General features: G+C 39.5%; 1 protein-coding gene across 2 annotated transcripts in view; it reads right to left on the bottom strand.

Annotated features, from left to right (window-relative positions):
* sky (GTPase-activating protein skywalker) overlaps window positions 1-11,593 on the bottom strand; it is a 392,630-nt gene extending 381,037 nt beyond the window's left edge. For both annotated transcript variants that reach the window (XM_067151605.2, XM_067151606.2), the window contains exon 1: window positions 11,437-11,593. The gene's annotated coding sequence lies outside the window, so the exon portion shown is untranslated. The remainder of the gene's footprint in view (window positions 1-11,436) is intronic.
* Between the last annotated feature and the right edge of the window lie 649 nt (window positions 11,594-12,242).

Consider the following 12,242-nt stretch of genomic DNA (forward strand, 5'->3'; position numbering starts at 1 on the left):
TGGGATGTTACTACAGACCACCAAACAGCCCATTCTGTGACCTTGAACAGTGCCTGGACTGTCATTGCAGCTCTCCCTCATGGTGAAGTAATTTTAATGGGCGACTAACTTGTCTATAAAGTGGTCTTCTCCAACTACCGGACTAACAACTGTGACATATTTTATAGACATTTTTATTAATGGCCTTGGCCTGAAACAGTTTAATACGTACCCAACCCGCAGACCCAACACCCTGGACCTCATACTCTCCTCATTAGAGCTTAAAACAACAACCCCAGGCAGAAACCTTTTCCTGTGCAACCACCAGTCTCTCGATGCTATATTCCTCCTTCCCCACCCCTCCTCAAAGCCTCACAGCAGGACATCCTACCGCCCTACCTTCATCTGGCGCCGTGCCGACTGGCCTGAATTGTGTTGTGAGCTGGAATGCCTTGCCTGGAGTCTTCTCGAAATAGCTGATATCGAATCAATTCTTGACCTGCTGTACGGCTGGCTGCAAGCTGCAATTAAAGACTTCGTACCGGCACAACGGGCTACTACCAGCAAATATCAACACTGGATATCACAAGAGACCAGACTGATACTATCTAATAAGAAGAGAGCTTGGCACCTGTGGAAAAACTTCCCTAACCACACACTCACAATACCTTCGTTAAAATCCGCCGCCATGCGAGGTTTATGGTCAGAAGAGACTACAAAACACACGTAGACACTGTCACTGAAAAAGTCTGCAGCAATCCCAAGCACTACTGGAGTCTCATCAACACACAGAGAAAGACGGAGCGGATTCCTGTCAGCGTGAACCACAACGATGCAACAGCAGATGGTGCCAATCGCAATGAACTGTTCAACAGGTATTTCTTCTCCAACTTCTCCCCTCCCTTACAAAACCAACCGCTCCCTCCCGTAGGTACAGCTTCAAACAGAACCCTATCAAGCATAACTACCACACCAAGTGAAGTTCATAACCTTCTTCAAACTCTTCGTACCAACAAAGCTACCGGTGCCGACACTAAGTCCTCTTTTCCTAAAAAATACTGCTAGCACTCCTTGCGTCCCTCTCTCTAAATTATTTAACAGATGTTTTGCCATGGGGTATTTTCCTATTACGTGGAAACAGGCAAATATTGTTCCACTTCTCACATCAGGCAACAAATTTAATGTTTCATCTTACCGACCAATTTCTACTCTCCCCACACTACCCTTTATCTTTGAAAAAATTATACACCAGCGTCTCCTCGCATTCACTTTGCCCTATATCTCAACCAAGCAGCATGGTTTTCTACCAGGTGGCTCTTGTCTAACAAACCTGGCCACTCTGCATAGCTTTGCATCATATCCCATTGCAGCTAAACCACAGCTGGATATCTGCTAGTAGACATTTCGAAAGCTTTTGATTCTGTAGACCACACACTGTTGCTCCATAAACTCTCTGAACTATTTAATATACATGGCACTCTTCTGACCCTTCTTTCTGGCTTCCTACATAACCGGTGGCAGAGAGTGGTAATACCAGGCACTTCATCCTCATGGTTACCAGTCACCTCCGGTGTCCCACACGGCAGTACCCTTGGCCCCTTGCTGTTTTCTTTGTTTATGGACAATCTGCCGTCCGAACTCAATGAAACAGCGAATACCCTACTCTTTGCTGACAACTGCAAGATATTTAGGGAGATCAGGAATCCAGCAGATGCAGCTCTGCTACAGTCCTCACTTAATGCCCTCTCAAACTGGTGCCGTACTTGGAAACTTATCCCCAATCCACAGAAATGCAGCCACATGACCATAACACTATGTAAATCTCCTCTACCGACATATTATAGATTTACTCATTCAGAGCAAATATTTTAGATTCTCTGTGGGAATCAACATCTATATATATTATAGATTTACTCATTCGGAGCAAATATTTTAGATTCCCTGTGGGAATCAACATCTATATCATCATATTACCAACTCTAAAAGCCCATCACCGTAGTTACGCAACAGCATGACCTAGGTTATTTATTTAATCGTATGGTGATTTTATACAATATATATATACAAGGCAGAATCAAACTTTAAAGTCTATCCTTCTCAGCCATTCAGATAAACCAGGTGTGAAAGCGAACAATTTATCAGGAGTGCCAGGGTACGAATGAAAAGGACATGTTGGACCAGGTGCTCAATCGTCTGTTCTTCCAGGTTACACTCACGCATTGGTGAACTGATCCAACCCCACTTGTACCTGAAATAATTGCAACAACCATGCTCAGTCCTTAACCTGTTGATACGGCACCAGAAGTTCCTCGGTAGGTCAAAACCGTTTGGCTTCTTTGTGGGATCAAGATGGTGGGCACTTGTTCCCAATGTTTTTGTTGACCACTCATGCTTCCAGCTTTCAGTTACGTCAAACCCATCCGCAATGAGTTGCCCTGCAGTGACACTTGCTGGTCTTCTTGATTGAAGTCGCTGCTGTGACGGGTGGCAGAATTCCTGGTGCAGTGGCAAAGAGGGTGATACAAAGATTTTCTTAGCTTCCCTTAGTAGAGCTTGCTTCCGTCTTAAGTGAGGTGAAGGGATGTGACTCAGCACAGGTAACCAGTGACAGAGTTGATCTGATGGTATCAGTAATGCAATGCATTGTATCATTCAATTTTGTGTCTACCTTCTTCACATGTACACTTTCCGACCAGACAGGAGCACAGTACTCAGCAGCCAAGTAGACAAGGCTAATGCCAGTTAAACGTAGACAATCAGCAGAGGCTCCCCAGGAGGTACCACACAGCTTATGCAGTATGTTGTTTCTTGCGGTGACTTTATGTGAAAGCTTAGTGATTTGCTCTTTGTAGCTCAGGGTTCTATCTAAAGTGACTCCAAGATATTTTGGGAAAGGGTTGTACCTCAGCTTTCGTCCGTTGAGCAGAACTCTTGATTTGTAGTTTGCAGCATGATTCGCTAGATGGAAACAAGAGACTTCAGTTTTTGTTGTGCTGGGGATCAATCTCCAGGTCTTAAAGAAAGTTGACATCTTCTCAAGGTCCTCCATCAGAATTTGTTCACCGTCTTCAAAGTTATTACTCTGTGCTACCAATGCAATGTCATCAGCATATATGAACTTAGTTGATGTTGCATTTGGTAGGTCATGAAAGTACAAATTGAATAGCAATGGTGCTAAGACAGATCCCTGTGGTAGACCGTTATTTAGTTTTCGTTTGTGGCTTTTAGTGTTGCCTAGAAACACTTCGAATTGTCTTTCACTAAGCATGCTAGATATTAGATCCACGATTTCTCGACTTGGTACAACTTGCAATAGTTTGTAGAACAGTCCCTGTCCCAAACAGTGTCATATGCACCTGTCAAGTCGATGAAAACAGCTGTTGATTTTAATGACCTAGGTGTAATATTCGATACAAAATTACAATAATTTAAGATCCACATAGAAACATATACAACCAAGACTCTGAAATAACTAGGAATTCTTTATGACTCACAGAAATTTCTGACCCCATTGCTCTTCGTCACTTCTTCCTCACGATCATTCAACCTCTCTTAAACTACTGCTCTCCGATTTCGACAACAGCTTCCCCCTCCAATACAAACCAGTTAGACAGAGCAGTGTCCTCCTTTGCTGCAATTGTAAGGAACAGAAACCCTAAACTCAGTTATATGTCTACGCAGCAGGTATTAAGGGCAATTAATATGTCACCGCTGCACATCAGGCGACAAGTAGCTGACCTGAGTTTCCTCCACAGGATCTTAAATGGGCATTACCGCTCGGAACATCCTGTCTCACTCTTCTCTCTCCGTGTTCCTTCCCGCTCCACCGGAACCAAAGACCTTCTCCACATTTCCCACACTCAGCACTCAATACTTCAACGATCTTTCCTAATCCGTCTCCCAACACTCTTTAACAATATTAATAGGAGACAAGAGCTTGATATAGCATAAAATAAAAGCATATTCGAGAGGGATGTAAATAGTCACTTAAAGATAAGTGATGTGAAGGGATTATACCGTCATCTTGACCCACGACGACTTTGCTATGAACATGGACATTCTCACGGTTTTCGATTTGGAAAGTTGTTATTAGTAGGCTGTGTAGCCTACCTGATCTTGTTATATTTTGTTATGTTTGTTATATTTTATTACAAAAGTTTACATTTGTTAAATAGTCTGTTGACAGTGCATGTGAAATTTGCTCAGTATAACTGTATCTTTTGCTTCGTGAATATATAAATTAATTAATTAATCAGACACGATTTATTTATTTCGTGTCAGAGTGTTGAAAAAAACTTAAAATATAAACAAGGTATTATATATAAATAAAATAAAGTACATTTTATGTCACAAAACATGTTTCACACAATATCTGCCCAGAAATGGGCAACAGAAATTCCCTCTTCAGTGGCTTGAATCAAGTCTTGAAGTGTACAACCCGGGACCCTCTGAACCGAAGGCGTAAACACTGACCATTCAGCCAATGAATCGGACAGCTTTATGCTACTATAGCAACTCTCCATTCATTTGGTATAGCTCTTTCACGCAAACAATCAAATAAGTACTTCAGATATGATACTATATCCCAACCCATTGTCTTTAGTATATCCCCAGAAATCTTATCAATTTCAGCTGCTTTTCTAGTTTTCAACTTTTGTATTTTATTGTAAATGTCATTATCATAGGGAAATTTTAATACCTCTTTAGTATTAGTCACCTCCTTTATCGGAACATTATCCTTGTAACCAACAATCTTTACATACAGCTGACTGAATACTTCTGCCCTTTGAAGATCCTTGCATACACAGTCCCCTTGTTCATTAATGATTCCTGGAATGTCCTTCTTGGAACCTGTTTCAGCCTTAAAGTACCTATACATATCATTCCCTTTTTCACCAAACTTTGTATGACTGCCAATTATGCTTGTCCTCATCTCTGTGTTTTCTTTCTATTTCTCGGTCTTTCTTCTTATTCATACTTCTCAAATTAAGACTGAAGATCAATCACGAGGATCCCTCAATCAGTGTTGCAGCCTGCCCACTGGATGAAGATAGGAGAGAAAAACTAGCTTGTCAGGGACTAAGAAGAGATGGGTGTAGAAGAACTGGTACTAATGAGGAGAGTCATCTATTTATTGAAGGGGGAAGTATATGAAGATGTCCTCCTGTGTTTTCTTTCTCCTTCTTCCCTCACTGAACTATCATTGTGTTTATCCTATTATGTGTTGATTTTGATGCTCCTGTCTTTCTACATGCAACTTAAAGTTTAATGGGTTGGATCTATGATGAAAATGTTTCTAATTCTTATCATATTTCTAACACCGATATACATTATCGAAAAAGTAGTTAGGTTCCAACAAGGACAGTACCGTAATCAATAGATCATAATTACAGCAGTTTGATGCTCTTAAAAGAAATGTACTTTCCACAATTTACAGTAGGATACCCTACAGATGACAGTGCAGAACCTAAAAAAGTGCTCCTATATGGTTGCGATGATGATGCTTGTTTAAAGGGGCCTAACATCTAGGTCATCGGCCACTATGGTACAAAACGAGACAAAATGTTATGACAATTTAAAAATCCATTATCCTCCACTGACCAGAATTGAAAAACATGAGGACAAAGAATGAATGGATGGGTATGAAGTTAAAACAATCAGTGGATCCGACCCGCAATGCCCCACATTCCCAGAAACTAGCGTTAAACAATAGTATTACTGACCAGAGGACTGCTTCTAAAGCACAATACTGAATCGATGATGCTTGTAGTAGAAACGGGTCCAAAATCCAGGTCATCGGCCCCTCATAATGGTACTTATCGCTAGGAAAGTAGAACCATGCTATTTGTCACGTTGTGGTACTAATCAAAATTAGCGTAGACTCGCGGTATTACACACACATTAGGGTACTATTTACAGATAATGTAATGCGCACATGTAACACAGACCTATGGTGTTTCGCACATTGCGGCGCTATTTACAGGCAACTCAAACCTATGGTGTTCCTCACATAAGTGGACTAACCACAGGGACTCTCACTATCCCGTGGTGTTCCTCACATACTGGGTACTAAGCATAGGCAAGGAAGAACCGTGGTGTTGCTCATCCCATGGTGTCGCTCATAGAGGGGTACGAATCACAGGTACTGTCCCCCTTTCCCCCTGTGGGTGAGGGCGGTAGAATAACACCCACGGTATCTCCTGCCTGCCGTAAGAGGCGACTAAAAGGGGCCCCAGGGGATCTGAACTTTGGAGCGTGAGTTGGCGACCACAGGGCCCTCAGCTGAGTCCTGGCATTGCTTCCACTTACTTGTGCCAGGCTCCTCACTTTCATCTATCCTATCCGACCTTGCTTGATCAACTGTTGTTCATTTCTGACCCCAACGCTATTAGGTTTGCGAGGGCTAGGGAGTCTTTCATTTTCACGCCCTTCGTGGCCCTTGTCTTCCTGTGGCCGATATCTTCATTTTTCGAAGTGTCGGACCCCTTCCATTTTTCCCTCTGATTAGTGTTATATAGAGGATGGTTGCCTAGTAGTACTTCCTCTTAAAACAATAATCACCACCACCACCACCACCACACAGGTACTGTAAAATGCATCCCGAGCCGCACACTGTCACTACTAATCACAAACCTATTTTGTACCTAACATAGTGGTACTATGTGCAAGTAAAAGCGACCCATGGTGTTTCTCGCGTGGTGGTACTAAATACAAGTAGTCTCATGCTTCAAATTTGATCATCCCTTGGTCGCCCCTTTTAGTAGCCTCTAATTACAGGCAGGGGATACCGTGGGTGTATTCTTCGTCTGCGCCCCCCACCCACCCACAGGGGGTCATTTGTTTGGTCCGCGAGAGTTTTTTTCCCCCCTCAAGTCCACCGGCAAACCGGTTAGGACCCCCCCCCCCCCTCCGCTATCTACCATCTGGGACGGGCCACATGGGAGTATGACCTCTCCCGCTACTACGCCAGCGTAGTAGGTTCGTGGCCTGTACGGTTGTAGTGATTATTATTTAAAGAGGAAGTATAACTGGGCAACCATCCCTGCTAATACTCTACTACAGTTCATTTCAAGAAGTTGTTATAAATACAATAAGGTTGCATTAGAAACATACAATTCCATGATAAGTTAAACCATAACACAATTTTAAAAATCATAATCTTACCTTACAGGAAAGGCAGAGGGGTGTATTTTCCAAAAGTTTCAATAATTTTAAAAATTACAAACCAGATAAAAATGTAGGCCTATAGCCTATGAAACTATACCCCTGACAGTAAAAATCAAAAGATCTATCGGATTTCAATTTTACTGAAATTCTGTATGACACGCACAGTACTATCTTAGGTAGTACACTATTAATGAATAATTTCTAATGTCAAGTCCTGTAAAGATTTAAATTAATTTATAAACAAGTACTGGTAACCGTTTTGTTACACCTGAAACTTATTTTACATGTGTAAGTTTTTGTTTACCTGCTATGATTCAAGACACAAAGTTATAGTAATCATGTTCAATTGTTTTTGGGTGAATAACAGCCTGATAACATGTAAATTTCTAAACCTACATATCGTTGTTGCACCTTGAAATGCTGGTACGTGGCAATGTTGATGGGAGAAATACTGACCCACAGCATATGTATCACTTAGAACAAAAATTTTTTTGATATAGTTCATCCAATACTGAACCTTAGATAACAGATTCTTTCTGGTCAGAGCTCTAGGCTGATATATTAGCACATAGCATTTATCCTAAGTACAATGACAAAATATTTCTTTCAGTTATAAAGGATAATATGTTAAAATATCCTTGCCCTTGTATATCAGCCCTTCTACCATTGTTAAATTTCTGGCAGTACCAGGAATCGAACCCAGGCCCCCTGTGAATGGCAGCTAATAGTACTAACCATTATGCTACGGAGGCGGACAGTGGTAAAAGCAGGGTTCTAAAGTTTTGCAGCACTCAGGGCAAGACGTTTTACTTTCTTCGCAAATCCTAACCAATGTTTGTGTAATATAATGTACAGGGACATTCTTTTATCTATGCAGGAGACTGTCGCTTGCCCGATTGCCTGCGCTGCAAGCCTGTCTCCCGAGAAGCACTTTGCTGTAATGCAGCCAGCGCCTGCCTGGCACTGAGTCATGAAGTGATTTCGCACAAGATTTCCTATTCTTTATGATAGTATTATATATATATATATGCTTACGTAATGAAAATGCCATTAGAACAACACACTGAGCTCTAAACACATGAACACTAGACTAAACCGAACCCTACACTGATAAAACTCTCAGCAGACTGCAAAGGAGAGGAACTTGTGGCATCGAGAAGCACATTACGGTAACTTGCTTGACAGGAGACAAACTCGCAGGGCTGGCAACTGGGCAAGTGACAAAACCCTGCATAGATAAAAGAATGTAGTTACCATGCCAATGTTGACTTTTTGCTACTGGGTACAGGTAAAGCTGTTTCAAATGTTCCTGAAAACGGAAGAGGCAGTTGTTTGTGATATAAATAATGAATCCTATTTGCTTGATATGCGCCAAGAGTGTGGTAAGATGAAAAAATATGAAGCCGTGGTTAGTTATATTGTTGCTGAAAAAAAATACTTCAAATGGTTGTGTATAATGAATCCTATATTACTGGTATGTGCCAAGAGTGTGGAAAATCACAGAAATATGAAGCAGTGGTTAGAAATGGTTTTGAGTTTAATACTGTGCATATGCTTGGTATGTGCCAATGAGATTGACATGTGTTGTGTGTTAGATCTGGGAAAGCATTCTTTCTGATTATATTACACACATTTGCAAAGTTACTAACTGGTTTGATATTTAATACAAGGCTATCTTTACATACTGCTGTCTGAATATTTCTGGCTTTTGTAAGTCCTCACATATACACTCCCCTTGTTCATTAATGATCCCTGAAATGTTCTTCCTTGAACCTGTTTCTATCTAAAATCCATATGACTGCCAATTATGTTTGCCATCATCATATTCTGAATTATGAGTCATGGATGCAAACTGTGTTGTGCACATGTGATCTTGGCTCTGCTTCACAGCTGGATACCGTTCCTGATACCAACCCTACATGGACAGACGTATTAACTCTTGCATGTTTCTGTAGTGGCTCGCTGTGAAATGTGTTGTGTGTAAGAAGAGGAGAGTATCGAGACAAACACAAACACCCAGTCCCTGATCAGAGGAACTAAAATCTTCAACCTGGCCATGAATTGAACCCAGGAGCCTCTGTACTAAGGGGCCGAATACTGACCATTCAGCCAAGCAGCCAGACTTCGTGATACTGAAAATCCTGTAGGTGAAATCTCTCTAAAAATGTTGCCGCTTTCTTTCGTATGAAATAAAAGGATATGAATCCTTAGATTATATATATCTAGGCTATAAAGAACAATTACCAGCACTATATCGGTACAAAAATGTAAAAAGACCATCTGAGAAGATGCTTCACATGTGAAGAACACAACTGGCAAATCTGCATAGAGTGGATTCAAATCATGATCATTTGCTTCAAACTGTAGCTATCAAATCACATGAATATGGAGGTCAACACACTGCAATAAGATAGTTCATGAGCTATGGGATTTTTCTATTTTCTGAGCAAGTTTGGACAGGACAACACCCTAGGCACGTAACTGGTAATTTCATAGACAGATAAACTTAACTGCTATGGGTTCGTATTACCTTTATTAATTTTAGAAGTATATTGCTGAATAGCTGAATAACTGAGTAACTGAGCACAAGGTTAAACTCCTTAAATGGAAAAATTAATTATTCCCCTAGTGCTGTTACAAGTGTGAAACATGAAATACACCAAATAACCACTGAAACAACATTCCACAAAAATGATGTAGCCTAATGTCATATATATAGATTGTCATACAACATCAGAACAGAATCTGTTTTTTACTATACCGGTAATTAAAATGTATAGGGGACCAGTTTACCTCAATTTCTCTAACAGCAGCAACAGCTTAACATGAAATATCACATAAGGATCATTTGTTTCTAAGACTGACAAACACAAAACATTTCCAGTACCGCAGTCTAGCAAATGGTGTGACATCCAACTTCATTTATTATCTACTAAATGCTGATCATCCCTTAGGGAAATACGGTACTATTTCTGATCAACATGAAGGAATGGTTACAATTATTACCATATAATTCAGTCACATTTGTTTAAAGGGATGTCCTTAAGGTCACAGCAATTTTCACTGCCTTTTTCAGCACTAATACCACTTCTGACTTCTCCATGCCCTCTCCTAGTATTGCAATATTATCATCCCCAGCATTAACATCACCATTTCTGAATATTCAAGTCGAGGACTAGAAATATCAGTATGATACATTGCTTGGAGCCTGCCATGCATACAATACAACATTTAAATAGTTTTAAAAGATAATTAATGCAAGATAGGAGAATGCAGAAAGTGTAACCTAATCAGCTGACAGCCCCAGATCAGGAACTGTGTATTACAGCAGATGGTCTGCATAGTGGGAGTTGCTGATTTTAAGGGAAAGAAGTGGATAGTCAGCCCCTTATCCATGCAGATAAAAGTGTAATGCAAAATGTGTTATACATATGCACAAAAATTAAGTAAAAGATAACACAATATTTGGGATTGGGAATTAGTGCTAAATGGCTGAAATCTATGCTTTGATCAAAGAGACTTCATGACTAAATATTCTAATTGTCACTACCTTATAATAATTTAGTTAATGCTCTCTTAGCATTACAAACATTCAAGAAAATTAAAATACTCATAATTCAATACAGATGCACAAGAATTGAAAAATAACCCTTTCCATACAACTTAAATGTATAGAACTATGCAGATATAAATACAAATGTGGAACAACCTAGGTCCATTTAAAAAGATCATGAAAAAGCAAGATTAATTTACCAACAAAGGTCTGCAACGATCAAATCAACAGTATCAAATTACATAAACTTATAGTTGAGATTATAAGACGAGCAGAGAATATCAAAAATTATTCTTTCAGTTGTTTGAAATATTAACTGTTTTAAATATGCATTGTAAGTTACATATTCAAAACATTCACACCAACTTTCGATAGAATACTTCAATGTCAAAGCTACAGACTAACATCCTATCCGAAAATAAGAAAAACAAGGTATCTGACAGTAATGACAGAGGTGAATTTCGCCGAAAAACAAGACGGAAATCGAAATAAATAGCAGTGTCGAACACAATTAAACGTCCCTGTGGTTCTTTATTACCTCTTATTTAACTTTTAACACACAAATAATGATTGTTTCATACACCCTTATAGTCCCATTCCTACGAATTTATCCCCAAAAACATCCTCCCACAAAAATGCGAAGGAATATTATTTCAATATAAATACAGAATAAACGTCAACTTCTAACAACAGCTGACAATACCTTACAGCAAGGAATAACATTTATTATACCCTACCTCGAATACGGCAATATACTCCAGTTTTACACAGAAAACTTATCCCATCGAAGTTGGACATAAAAAGTTCGTTCAGCCACAGTACACTCCCATAAGGTTCAGTCAAATAAGCAAAGATTCCAACTACTCCCAAGCGAAGTCAACAAGCAACTGCACGCATCCCAATCACGAGCTCATTCACGATTGGATCGTGTTTGTTTACAGAGGGAGAGAAACATCTTTCAGTTCAGAGGAATCTTTTTGGATTCAACTCAAGGATTTATTCAATAAAAAGGTCAGAATTTCTTCTATACAACTTTCTGAAATTTAGCTTTAAACTTATGAAATTAAATCGCCCAGTTATTATAGAAGGTAAATAAAATTGCATAAATGGCATTGTTCCATTACATAACCACTTTATTCTGAGTGAATAATTCACTCCCAGTATTTTACTCTTTACTTCTTTTTTTCTTTATTAGCGGGAAGAAAGTGCACAGTACACCTTTCGGACGACGATCATAGGAATACATCCCTGATCTCGCAAAGGAAAAACATTCTCATTTTTATCACTAGTCATAAAATTACAGTCAAATTAACTTCTAAAAAATCATCAAGAATTTTAATGAATGATGAAACTGTTTAATTTCGATTCATATTCTGAAGTTAAATTAATGTTCAACAATAAAAAATATAAGTAAGAAAGTAATGAATGTCCCTTAAAACCCCCAATTTATGAAAATGAATTTATTTTATGTCCTTAAAGGCCAAGATCATACAGGTGGCAGCACTCGAAATTATATAAATATAGTACATACCTTCCTACAATT

The sequence above is a fragment of the Anabrus simplex genome, chromosome 7, assembly GCF_040414725.1.
Source record: "Anabrus simplex isolate iqAnaSimp1 chromosome 7, ASM4041472v1, whole genome shotgun sequence".
NCBI classification, from domain to species: Eukaryota; Metazoa; Arthropoda; class Insecta; order Orthoptera; family Tettigoniidae; genus Anabrus; species Anabrus simplex.